The sequence below is a fragment of the Vicugna pacos genome, chromosome 6 (genome assembly GCF_048564905.1).
Source record: "Vicugna pacos chromosome 6, VicPac4, whole genome shotgun sequence".
Taxonomy (NCBI): Eukaryota; Metazoa; Chordata; class Mammalia; order Artiodactyla; family Camelidae; genus Vicugna; species Vicugna pacos.
In genome coordinates this window covers 83041360-83054322 of record NC_132992.1, presented here as the reverse complement: position 1 = coordinate 83054322, position 12963 = coordinate 83041360, and the positions used below count along the sequence as shown (strand labels likewise).

At 43.7% G+C, this 12963-nt stretch overlaps 1 protein-coding gene across 4 annotated transcripts in view; it reads left to right on the top strand.

Moving 5' to 3' along the window:
• Positions 1–12963, top strand: part of EFCAB11 (EF-hand calcium binding domain 11) — a 226936-nt gene that overhangs the window by 143367 nt on the left and 70606 nt on the right. For all 4 annotated transcript variants that reach the window (XR_012073796.1, XR_012073798.1, XR_012073795.1 and 1 more), the window contains exon 7: positions 11511–12232. The gene's annotated coding sequence lies outside the window, so the exon portion shown is untranslated. The remainder of the gene's footprint in view (positions 1–11510; positions 12233–12963) is intronic.

Sequence of the window (12963 nt, the reverse complement as noted above, 5' to 3'; positions counted from 1 at the left end):
AGTTAGAGCTTCAAGGTAGGAATTTGGGGGGACACCATTCAGCCATAACGGAGGAGTGTCTGGTTCAGACAGAGATATTAATGGGGACAGGTCACATACCCAAGCACGGATTAAATGGGAATCTAAAGGATGACTAAGGGCTAAGTAAACAAATTGGAGGGCAAGGGCATTCCAGGAGAGGGAAGAGCACTGCCAAGCTGCCCCTTGGGAGGGGCATGGCAGGGAGCAGAGACCAAGGGGAGGCAGATGGTGGTGGCTGAGGAGCGGAGAGGCACAGCATAGGGCCCAGGAGGACGCTGACGTTACAGAGGGTGGCCAGGCCATGCAAGGCCCTCTAGACCTTTTGTCTGTTTCCCAAGAGCAATGGGAGACCACCGGAGGTTTTTAAGTGAGGGCAGAGATGACATGACCAGATTTGCCTTTGGAAAATATCAATCTGGCTGCAGGGTGGAGGATGGATGGGAGTGGTTCTGGAGTGCATTCTGGAAGAGCGTTGGGTACACAAGAAAGCTGCAGACATCCAAGCAAGAAATGAAAGTGGCTTGGATTCAAGCATTAGGGTGGGATCAGAAAGAAACAAGTGGATTTGCTAGATCAGTGGGGACAACGGGTTAAATACAGTGGCACTGGATGACAGAAGTGGGTGACGGATTAGCTTTGCTGGGCACTGGGTGAGGCTGAGGATGACAAGGTTGTCTCCTGGATGTCTGACTTTCACAACTGTGTTAACAAGGTGCAAGACAACGGGATGGAGAGCGCTGGAGGAGGCCCAGGTTTGAGCTGCGTTTTGATCATGTTGACAACAGTAGACACCAACGGCCCCTTGGCTAGCTTCTCTTCCTCAACCCAGATGCCTCTTTCCCCTGCACCTGCTGTTCTGCTTGAAACACTCTTTCCTGCTTATGCTTCACCACCTACCCACCATTCATGTCTCGACCCAACTTCCTCAGCAGCGAGGCCTTCCTGAATTCTTCAGACCAGGCTACATGTATGTCCCTCTTACCTACTCTGATAACACCTATAGTTTTTCTCCAAACAGTTGTTACAGTTTAAATGACTTAATTATTTGTTTAAATTCTGTTTAATTTAGAATTAGTATGTAGAGTTCATGAAGGCCAAGACCATATCTGCCTGATGAATGCAGCCGACTGGTGGTTCTAGAAGCCACTCTCTTGGTTCAAATCTTGACTTTCCTACTTCTTAAGTGGTAGTGTCTTGGACCGGGTGTTTAATCTTGCTGTGCCTCAGCTGCCTTGAAGGTTAAGGGTGGATTATGGTAGTACATCCTTTGTAGAAGTGTGGAGGTGATTAAATGAGTTAATTAGCATAAATTGTTAATAACAGTACCTGACATAGTGTAAGCACTCACTAAATGTTAGCTCTTACTATTGCTCATCACTGTAGCCTGAAATATTTGATGGACAGATGATCAGATAGATGGATAGACCAAAGCATGGGTGGATTGAAGAACTTGGAAGGGTGGGTAAGGTGACAGGAAATAAAACACGGTCTTTATCAAGCTATGCTGAGTGAGCAGAGAGGAAAAGCAAGGGAGCCCAAATGGGTATTGTGGAAAGAGAGGCTGGCCCATATTCAAGACATAGCTAAATTCCAACATACTGGGTCCCATTAAGATTAACTTCTCCTGTACTTTCAGGCAAGGCCTTAAATAATCTCCCTCAAGCCTTCTTTGGTAATAAACCAAAGTAGTTGTTTTCTGATTTCAATAGAGGAAAAAAAAGTCAACCACAACCCAACCATCCTCTCCTTCATTAAACCAACTTAACTGTGAAATTTTTCAAAAGGCATAATTAAAAAAAAAACAACTAAGTTTAATCTGATTTAAACAATCGATTGATTAATTGATTTATTCATTCTAATGTTCCTCCCTCTAACATGTACGGGATTCCCACTGTGTGTCAGATGGTGGGATGGATACCTGTGGTTACCGAGTCACAGAAGCCGTTGTCCCCATCCTCAGGGAGCTTAATTAAGAGCCCTAATAAGCTTTATAGAGAGATTTCAAACCAACATTTATGCTCAATATACCTGATCAAAATAAAGCAAATACCGCAGCACAAAGTGTTTACTAAACAGGGGGCAGCAGATTCTGAAGGACCATGTTCTCTCTCACTGTGTTTCACGCCAGCTCTGCCCTGTCTTTAGGAACGAAGCCACCAGCCGAGGCTGCTCAGTCCCAGCTGGACAGCATTTGCATTGCTGTCACTCTATTTAGGAAAGCAACTCATGTCTGGTATTTTCTTTTTGCCCAGAGGATCCTCTTTTGGGAATTTATGACAAAATTCAAGGCCATTTCATTAGGAGGAAATGTGCCATATCACTATTACAACAACGCTCCCTATTTTTGTTCAATTTTGAAACTGACAATCTGAAGACTATTTTTAGCTCAGTCATGTGAGAGTATTTGTTTCCTTATTATGAGAAGTTTTTTCCTTTGGACTAGTTAACATGAATTTTATGCTCACTTCTTATGTCACGTGCTCCAGTTCAATTTATTTTAAAGCGGATTCTTTGGGGAAAACTGTAAAGCTAATTTGAATGGATTCTTTAGAGATTCCATTTTAAATGAAGTGCTATAAAATTGGCAGACAAACTGAAAAAGTGCAATTGAATTTTCTTCTTCAGCTATTCATTGGATTCAGAAATCTTGCTTTTCGACAGTGCCGAGGTTTTTGATACAAGGTTTTACACAGTTTTCCTAACATTTATCTTAAACTCTGCTTCCTTTAGTTTGGTTGTTCGACTCAAAATGGCTTTCTGAAATTTCCATACGTAACAGCAGAGTTCTTGCTAAAGGAAGTATTTGGTGCTTTGATACAAACTTCCTAACATCTACAGTGGTCCCCGTCTATAGAACATCTGCCGTAAAGGGGGTATTTTATTTCCAGAGTGAATATTGAACATTTGTGGACAAACTTTCTAAGAAAGGTGTGGAATAAAACCATCTCCAACTCCCTCCTATTTGGCCCCAATTTATATTTCTGCCTTTCACACTTGATGGATTTACAGCTTGAGGAAAGCGTGGGAATAATAGGCAAGAAGCCTGATGGCTTAATTTCCTGTCCTCCACGGACCCGGAGAGGCGCCTATTGTTCATCAGGGCAGCGGGCTCCAAGCTAATGAGAAACAGCCGTCACCCGGTGGGGAGAGGGACCCTGGTACTGGCCCATCTGAGTGCACTGGATGATTTATATCCGATTATTAACAATCTAATGGAAAATACATAGGAAACACATGTCTACAATTTCACCTTGAGACCCACTTGTTTTCTTTGATGTGTTTTTAAAAGGGAGTTTTATTTCACACTCATCTTTTGCCCTGAATTCCCTAAACAGCAACTATCATTTCTATTGACCCAGCCAGTAGGCTGAAAGGCAGACCATGGAGGGCCCTCGCCCAGTTTGGCTCTGCTCCCATTGACTGCAGCATCAAGTGCTTGGAGTTACTGCCCTGAACTCAGGATGGTCTTGAAAGAAGCAAATCACTGCTGCGTGTGTTTTTGTTCTGATGACAAAGAAGATAATTGTGGGACTGCCGTGAGTGCACCTGTTAGTCAGGCTTAGGGGGAAAGAACCAAGCCCCAGACGACGCCTCCACGAAACACACAATGCCCAGGGCTCACCTTACTTGCAAGGGCCCACAAAGGCTTTCATTTTAATTAACATAAGTATAGTAATGATATATAATAATAAATCCTACATAATATTTGTTTTTATACCAATATAGCCTTAACATACCGTTTTTTTATCTTTTATTTTCTATTTTTTATGGAAGAAAGGGCCCATGAAAGTTATAGTGCAGACGTGAGCGGAACAGCTATGAGGATACAGGGGATAAGGGACAGATTGTGGGGTTAGACTCTGTGACCGTGGGAGCTGGTGGCGAGGTCTCAGCGAGTCTCTGAGTCATAGGCCTCTGCAGGCAAAGGTGGGCCTGAGGTTGCTATAGGTCGCAAGGTGAGAAACTGGGAAGAAAACCTGGCTGTAAAGACAGTGGTCCTCAACTGGGGTGATCTGCCCCCCAGGAGACATCTGACAACGCCTGGAGACAGTCTGGATTCTCACAACTATGGTGACAGTTGCTACCGGCATCTGGGGAGTAGAGGCCAGGGATGCTGCTACACACCCCACAAGGCACAGGACAGCCCCGCACAACAAAGAGTCACTTGGCTCAAAGTATCAACAGTGCCGAGGCTGACAAACCTCAAGGTTAAGGTAAAGAAAGGCTGGGACCTGCAAGACCGACTGGAGCTCACTCCGTCTCCCACAGCCTCCAGCCTCCGTGCAGGGTCACGCACAGGGAGCTAGCTGGCGCTCAGCCGAGGATTTGGAGAATCTGAAAGAGGACGTGGGGCATTTGCTGAGAAGCCGCAGGTGAGCGGGCCGAAGCGCAGCAGAGGGCGGTCCCGCACCCACCCTCAGAGTAAAGGCTGCTGCTGCACGGCCGCCTTGCGAGCCGCATGCTCGTTGCTGCCCTGGCCACCCGGGCCGGGAGCCACGTCGGGGAGGGACCTGTAGGGAATGTAGTTCCGGCTGAGCTCAGGTGACACCGTCAGGTACCTACCTCCGCGCCAGACCACGCGGAGCTCTGCTCACCAGCGCTTCTCCCTTACGATGCGGCTCCCCCCCACCTCACCCCCAACCTTGCATGCACTCAGATGAGACTTGGCCTTTCAGTTGTTTTCATCTGCAAACACCTGGCGTGACTTAGACCGATAGTTGTGCAGCCACCTCTGTCCTCTCTTTCAGAAACAGAGTCATGGCTGAACAGACAGCGGCCGCACACGTCCCTGCCTGCCCCGCAGTTCGGTGTGGCCGTGTCATTAACTCCTGCCCGCTCGACTGTGAGGGAGGCCGTTGTGCCAGCTCCGGACGTGGCCCTCGGGCACGGGCTGTGCGCTCCTCCACGTGCTCGGTCCATTTCCAGCTGGAACCCAAACCTGGGGACAATCGGCGTCAACCACACAATGACAAGAACGGGGCAGCAAGACGGAAAGATTCTGGAGGCTCTGTGGTCCAGAGAAGCCTTACTTGAAGCATCCTTTTTCTTAAGGAGTTCTGAGTGAGCATATTAGTCACTTAGGTTGTAGCTGATAGAAGCCAACTCAAATTCATTTAAGCAGAAAAGGGAATATATTTGCTCACGTAATAGGGAAGTCTAGGGGAAGAATTTCAGGCATAGCTGGATCTAGGAGTTCAAACGATGTCATGAGGGCTCTCCATCTCTCAGTCTGGTATTTCTGTGGAAGTCCAAGGAAGATGGCCTTGAGAAATTGTAGGCTTAAAATCTCCTTATAGCTCATGACCCAGGAGAAGACAGGAGCCTCTCTCTTCCAACATGACTGTTAATTGTGCGGAGCAAATGCTGAATGGTTCTGCTGGGATCACAGGCTCATTCCAGAACCAACTGCTATGAACCCCAGAAGAAGAGAGATTGGGATGAAGCTATAAAATCAGTACGTGCTCCTGTCCACTTGGGAAGTTAACCAGCATTACCAGGAGTGAAGACAGCGCAGATGAGGAAGTAAAGTCAGGAAATATCAGTTGGGGTTCAGAGGAAGGAAAATCATGCTCACCAGGGGGAGTTCGGAAAGGCTTCACAGCAGAGGTGGGATTTGAGCTGGGCCTTGGAAGACTTAGAGTTTAAAAATAGATAAAGAGGAAAGTAGTGTACTTTCATTGCTGACCATTTTCAAAGGCTCGGGCAAGCTCAGCAGCCCTGTGGGATGGAGGGGATCGTGTTGTTTTTCTTTTCTTTGCCATTGGTTCAGGATGAGAAGTGTTCCCCTTTGAGCACTGAATCCTTCCAGAAGCTGACACATGGGGAAGAGTCTAGTTGTCGAGGACACACTTCTCCAGCCCAGAAACTCCCACGTAAAGCAAGAAGCAGCATTGTGCTTCTCTGTAACCTGAAGAAAGGTTGGGGAGTGTAATTGGCAGTTCCCTTAATCAGTCCAGAAAGGCTTGTTATATAAATAAATGATTCGAATATGAAGTGACTTACTGTAGGAAACAGGCATTTCTCCTTTTCGTTTTTCATGTTCCTAGAATGGTTTCTTTCAGGTTTGAAGTGGAATAGGCTTGTAATTTTAATACACATTTATTAATTCCAAAACTATCTAGTGTTAAGATTTTAGGAATACATTTTTATGCAGTTTCAAATAGCTTAGTGATTTTCCAAATGGTCAGGCAACCAGAGCCTGTGGCCCATTTCTTTAGGACAGGGGTTAGTTTCTGGGATGGAAACCCAGGCTGCTGTTGGCTGGGTTCAGAATTATGGCAGCTGGCTTGACCTTAAAAGGTGGTTGTGGCGGTAGCAGTGATGATGATGATGATGGTGATGATGATGATAGCAACTACTGATCTTACAGGTGATGCAGCCAGGATATGAACCCCAGTCTCCCCTGTTCTAGGGGGACCATCTTTCCTAGAGAACTGAGGATACCTTCCGTTTGTTTGATGGCTGTAAGAGCATCCAGGGTTTATCATTTCCTAGTTGTTTGATGATGAAATTATTTCTTTAGGTACAAAGCTCTTTTCCTTGACTGGCAAGTTTGTCCCTTCATGCAGAGAGTGGAGATGTAGCTGCGTTTGCTTTAAGTGGAGTCTCTCTGGATCAGTTTGTCCTTAGAGCACCTTGGAAGCAGTTCAGCAGCTGAGCATCTATCATCTGTCCCCTTATGGGGCAGGGACCATAACACTTCTGTAAGGACTACGTGGGTCCTATAGGATTCCTGACTTCAGGTGGGCGGAGCCACATAACCAGTTTAACTTAACTGGATTGATTTGACTGGTACGGTAGATCATATTATTGTTCTCAATCATTTGCTCCCCCTTTCAGGCCCCCTCATTGCCACATGACTTGCAGTGTCTCTTATGATTGGAGCATACTTCTCTACCCCCTTGATTTTGGGCTTGGTGCCATGACGTGCTTGTCATGAGCAAAATGAGACATGAGCAGAAGAGACTGAGTGCCAAGTAAGGGTAGAAGTTATAGGAAAATTCATTCTTACCCTTGATCATTTGTTCCTCTCTATCTGCCAAGAGAAAGGCATGACCCCAATAGATGCTGCTTTTTCAGCCCAGCTTCTCACATGTGATGTGAGTGAGAAATACATTTGTTGTTGTAAGCCCCTGAGATTTTAAGGTTGTTTGTTACAACCACATAACTGAGTGAAAGCTGCCTGATACAAATGGCCATGTATTGTCCTAAACATTGCAGTGAAAAACAGTCCTACTATTTATGTATATGTGGATATAGACTGAGGTTGTCACAAATCTATCCAACTAATCCTAAGTATAAGAAAACAAACGAATGACACAGATTAAACCAACAGTAGCAAGAAGCCACTTTTACATATGAAATTTGCAAGGACTATAAATATAATAGTATTGGAGAGAATGCACTGCAAGCAGGCATTCTTAGACATTGTTCATTGGGTATAAAGTAGCAAGTATAACAGTGCTGGGGGTGAATTCAGAAGTAATAGTACTAATAACAATAGACGACATATTTATATAAAGTGCCTTTATGTGCCAGGCACTACTAGTTGAAGTTTTATTAACTTCACTTGAAATCACAAAATTGGTTTACCTGTACTAGCTCACTTAATCCTCATAACAATGTTATAAGAGAAGTGTTATTATTAGACAGTGTATTTCAAAAAACCTAAAAATTTATGTATGCTTTTTGACCCACATCTGGAAATTTATCCTAAGGAAATAGAGATGAGGTATAAAGTCTTAATATAAAATGTTGATGATTTATAATTATGAAACTAGGGAGCAATATAAATATCCAGATAATGGAGATCTTTTAAATAAATCGAGCCATTTAAAAGTGATATAAAAATGTTCAGTGGGCATGAAAGGCCTTTACTTATATTAAGTAAATAGTGTAGCTTGCAACAGTGTAGCCCTGCATTGTCCAGTGCAGTAGCCGCTAGCCACACAAGGTAGCCATGTGGCTAGCCCGAATTGAGATGTGCTGTATGTGAAGGCTTAGTATGGAAAAAAAAAAAACGTAAAATGTCTCATTAATAATTTTTCTATTGATTGCAATGCTGAAATGACAATATTTTGGACATACTATTCAAATGAACTTCACTTTTGTATTTTTTCATTTTTTAACTTTTTGGAGTGGGGTTAATTAGGTTATTTATTTATTTATTTATTTATTTTACTGGAAGTACTAGAGATTGACCCCAGGACCTCTTGCATGCTAAGCACATGTTCTACCACTGAGCTATACCTTCCCCCTCTTTGTCTGTTTTAAATATGTTTTAAAATATTTCCTTTTATTTTTAAGAATAACAATTGTATATGTTCAAGGTGTACAGCATAATGTTTTGATCTATGTACAGAGTGAAATGATTGCTACAGTCAAGCTAATTAACATATCCATCTCCTCATGCAGTTTTTTTTTTCGTGGTAAGAGTACCTGAAATCTACTCTCTCAGCAAATTTCCAGTGCATCTTACAGTATTATTAACTATAGTCTTCTTACTGTATGTTAGATCTCTAAATTCATTCATCCTGCATAACTGCAGCTTTGTACCCTCCTCACCAGCATCTCCCCATTTTCCCCACCTCCCCACCCTGGTAATCACCATTCTACTCCCCACTACTGTGTGTTTGACTTTTTTAGATTCTACATATGAATGAGATGATGCAGTATTTTTCTTTTCTCGTCTGGATTATTTCTTAGCAAAATGTCTTCCAGGTTCATCCATGTTGTTGCAAATGGCAAGATCTCAATTTTTAAGGCTGGATAAGATTCCATTGTGTGTATATACTACAATTTCATTATCCATTCAGCTGGCAGTGGACATCTGGGCTGTTTCCGTATCTTGGCTGTTGTGAATAATACTGCAGTGAACACGAGAACACAGCTATCTCCTTGAGGAACCAGTGATTTCATTCCTTTGTATATATGTCTAGAAGAGGGATTGCTGGATCATGTGGTAGTTTTATTTATAATATTTCGAGGATCCTCCGCACTGTTGTCCATAGTGGCTGCACCAATCTCCTGCCCACCAACAGTGCACAAGGGTGCCCTTGTCTCCACATCCTCACCAACCTTTTCTCTTTTGCGTCATAGCTACCCCAACAGGTGTGAAGTGCTAGCTCATTGGTGGTTTTGATTTCGTTTCCCTGATCATTAGTGTTGAGCACATTTTCATGTACCTGTTGGCCATTTTTATGTCTTCTTTGGGAAAATGTCTGTACATTTTTTTAAGTCAGGTTGTTTCTTTTGCTACTGAGTTGCCTTTTTTCTTTAAAAAACTGTGGACACCAGAAAAGCTTAACATTTTGTGTTTCACATTTATTTTAGGCTTTGTGGGCCACACGGTCTCCGTTTACAACTGCTCAACTGCCATTTTAAGACAAAAGCAGCTATAGACAACATGTAAATAAATGGACAGCACTGTGTTCCAATAAAACTTTATTTATAGAAACAGGCAGCTACCCAGCAGGGGCTGTAATCCAGGTGTAGGGAAGTAAGGGCGGGTTAGGGGAGAAAGCAACCTCGTCCCCAGAGGACAAGTTCTCTACTCTGTCAGGCCCTCAGATGCCACCCAATATGTGATGCCATGCTTGTGGTCCAGGCTGATAAACCAATCTCTGAGTTTGGAAAGATGAATCTGCCCCATGGAGTAGGCAGGCTTTTGCATGGGGTGGTGTAAGTATTTACCAAAGAGAAGTAGGCTTGACTTCAAGTTGCACGTGACGCCTCCTCGGGGTTCTGGCGTCCTGGGACCTCCAGAGCTGGAATCTGTATGGGGAAGGGGGAGCAGAGGATTAGACATCATTTCAGAATAAAACTTTGGGAAGCTGACTCTGTACAGCTACTTCTCACAAAGGCCCAGGTAGTAGCATTTTAGCAACTACAAATCAGTGCCAATTTACTGACCTTTAAAAGTCAAACATCATAATCACAATTACGGGTAACATTCACTTTGTGCTTACCATGTGCTGGGCAGTGTGCCAGCCAGTCTACGTGGTTGCCTCATTTAGTTTTCCTTAAACTCTGACCAGTAGCTGCTGTTCTTATGACAGTTTTACAGATGTGGAAACTGAGGGTCAGACATTTTCCCTTGGGAGTCAAGTTCTCCTTTTGAATGAAAAAGATAAATGTATATTCCCTGAGAATTTCATTTTTACCAAACCAGTCTTTGTGGGGAGGAAAAGATTTTGCTCACCGTCATCATTGGTGGGAAGCTGATAAGCAAGTCAAGTTCAAGTGTAGCTTGAGCAACTTCATGGGGAGGTAAGGGAAGATGAGGCTGTGGTCTAGGCAAGAAGTGATACTGAAAGTCCCACAGCCTGGCACCGGGATTTGGGCGTCTCTTCCATCAAAAGAGGGCCCTGCTGGGATCTGAGGGATCTCTTTCATCAGAATAGGGTGCTGGCCTGTGTCTGGAAAGATAGAGAACAGGCAAAGAGAGGGACCAGACTCCTGAGGGAGGGCATTGGCAATGTCCAGACAGGGCACCACCATGGAAGAGGAGTTCAGGTCCACGCCCATCCCTAGCACCCCACCCCAGCCCTGCCTCCAGTCAGGGTCTCAGAGTACAGCTATAACAGAAGAAAAAACTGAATTCAGAAATAGAGTGCTTTCCTCCTTAAGCAAATGCAGAGTCGCAGCCATCATTACCACTTCCTCAACTCCCTCCCCCATTCCGATCCCTGCAGTCATCTTCTGCACCGCACTCTCCTCCCTTCCTGTCTCTGACTAGGCGTCAGTCCTGTTCCCATCCCTTGAGTCCTGGATCCCAGCCCCTCCTGCCTGCCCTGAAACTGACTTCCACCTCTCTTCCCATCTCCTGCTTGGAAAACAGCCCTCTCCCACAGCAACCCAGTATCCCCTGTCAGAAATAAACCTTCTTGTTTGCTTGCTTAGAGTTGTTGTTTATATTATTATTTGTTTATGTTATCTTATTTGTTTGTGACAGAAAAGTAGCATCGTAGGTACAGGTCCTCAGGAAACAGATTTTGAGACAGATATTTATTGGAGAGTGCTTTTGGGAACAGCACCTGTAAGAGAGTGAAGGAAAGACTGAGCAAAAAAAGAAGATGAAGTTGAAAGCAGTTGCAAAAGAGGCCTCAGCCCATCCCATGGTGGAGCTCTGAATGTAGGATGCCTTTCAGAGATGCCTCAAATTGTGGCAAGTCCTTTGGTGTCTTGGCAACACAGCACAGCGTCCGCTGCAAGTGCACTGAAGGATTTTGGCTGATTGCAGTGAGACTCTTGGGGTGGCTGAGTGACTGTCTTCAGGGTCTGATACTTAATCTCTGAGATCCAGAACCTGAAGTGTCTTTGTATGTCCATAGATAATTAGCATCCCTATGACAGAGTCACACTAACTAAATTCAGACAAGACTAATGAATACATGGCAAATTGATTTGTTTACAGTGAGACTATCCTTTTGCAGTGATCAAAATATTTGTGTTCTTTATTGCTAACATCCTAACATCCCTTTTCCCAGATTCAGGTTAAAACAGGAAGTGATTGGGCTCCAAGAAATGTCTCTGTAAGAAGAAAACTTAAAGACATTCAATGCATTAGATGGGATGAGCAAGAAGCTGGAAGTGTTTGTGAAATGGTGAAGACAAAATATGTCTCTTCTCTTAATAAGAAAAAAGAAGTCTAGGAAAAAGTCAAAAAGGTACATACAAGAAAATCATGATCCAAAAAGAGGCAAACTAAAATGAACCACAATTTCAAGTCTTTGATGGAGTGAAATAAAACAGAATCAGGCCATGCTACTGGGAACACTCCCGGAGTCACCCAAGAGTTATGACACTGGGCCCAAAAGGAAGAAATGTGGTCCTAACACAGTCCTTGACTCTCCAGGGAACAGCACCTACCTCTTCAGAATATTTTAAGTGCTTTTTTTTTTGGTTTTCAACTCAGAATTAACCTGCATGCCAAGCAGAGAGGACTTAACGGTTAACAGAACAGAATGTAAGGCTGCCAATCAAAACAATGGAAACTCATAGATCAAACTGACAGAAGTTGAAAGGGGAAAACCGGGGAGCTGATATCTTCATCTCACACTGTGTGGAGTTAAGAAATATTGTGTCAAGTCCATGGAATGAGAAATAGAATTTTAAGTTACATTAAAGTTGTCAATGTAACCACAAGAAGAATTAAGAATACTACCGCGATTACCAAACTTTGGAAGGCAGAAGGGGAAGCGAAGACAGAGTAAGTAAATTTTCATCTTCTAATACTGATAGATAATGTACAATGTTGTAAATTCTGAAAGAGAAGAATAACCGTATTATTTGTGGTTATGGGGTAACCACTGGAAGAAATCGTCCAGTGGTTGGCTTTGGGGTGTGGTTGAGGGGGAAGAATGTTGCTTCTGTAGGATTCTTTTTATCCTGTATACGTATTCCTTTCAGATTTTCAAAAATATGTGTATCATTTTTAAAGCACCAGGCAAAGCTTAATGATTATTCAGAAAGACGTTTGGTGGGGGTAGACTCTGCATGATTTGGAGGTTTGGGGGACAGGTCTCACATTCTGGGAAAGCCCAGTGAAGTTCCCTTCACCAGCAACAGAGGACGCGTCTTTGGTGTTTCCCCAATTTCAGCACCTGGCTCCACTGAAAAGAACTGGGTCCACCCAGACGCATTTTAATTGGCTGAATTTCATTTCCTCTACTTATACCAATCAACATGAAACCCATCTGACCCTCCCAGAGTAGCCTATTTCAATCCTTTGTTGCTCAGACAGGACATAAATGGACCAGTAGTTCCAACTGTGGCCACACATTAAGCTCTCTTGTGGCGCATTAAAAGTATATCCTTTCTCAGGCTGCACACCAGACTGATTAAATCAATGACCCAGGACTTTATTATTTTAAAAAAATTCCCCAGGTGTTTTTGTCATGTGCTTAGAGTTGGCATCCTCGACCCAGTCATCCCATGTGT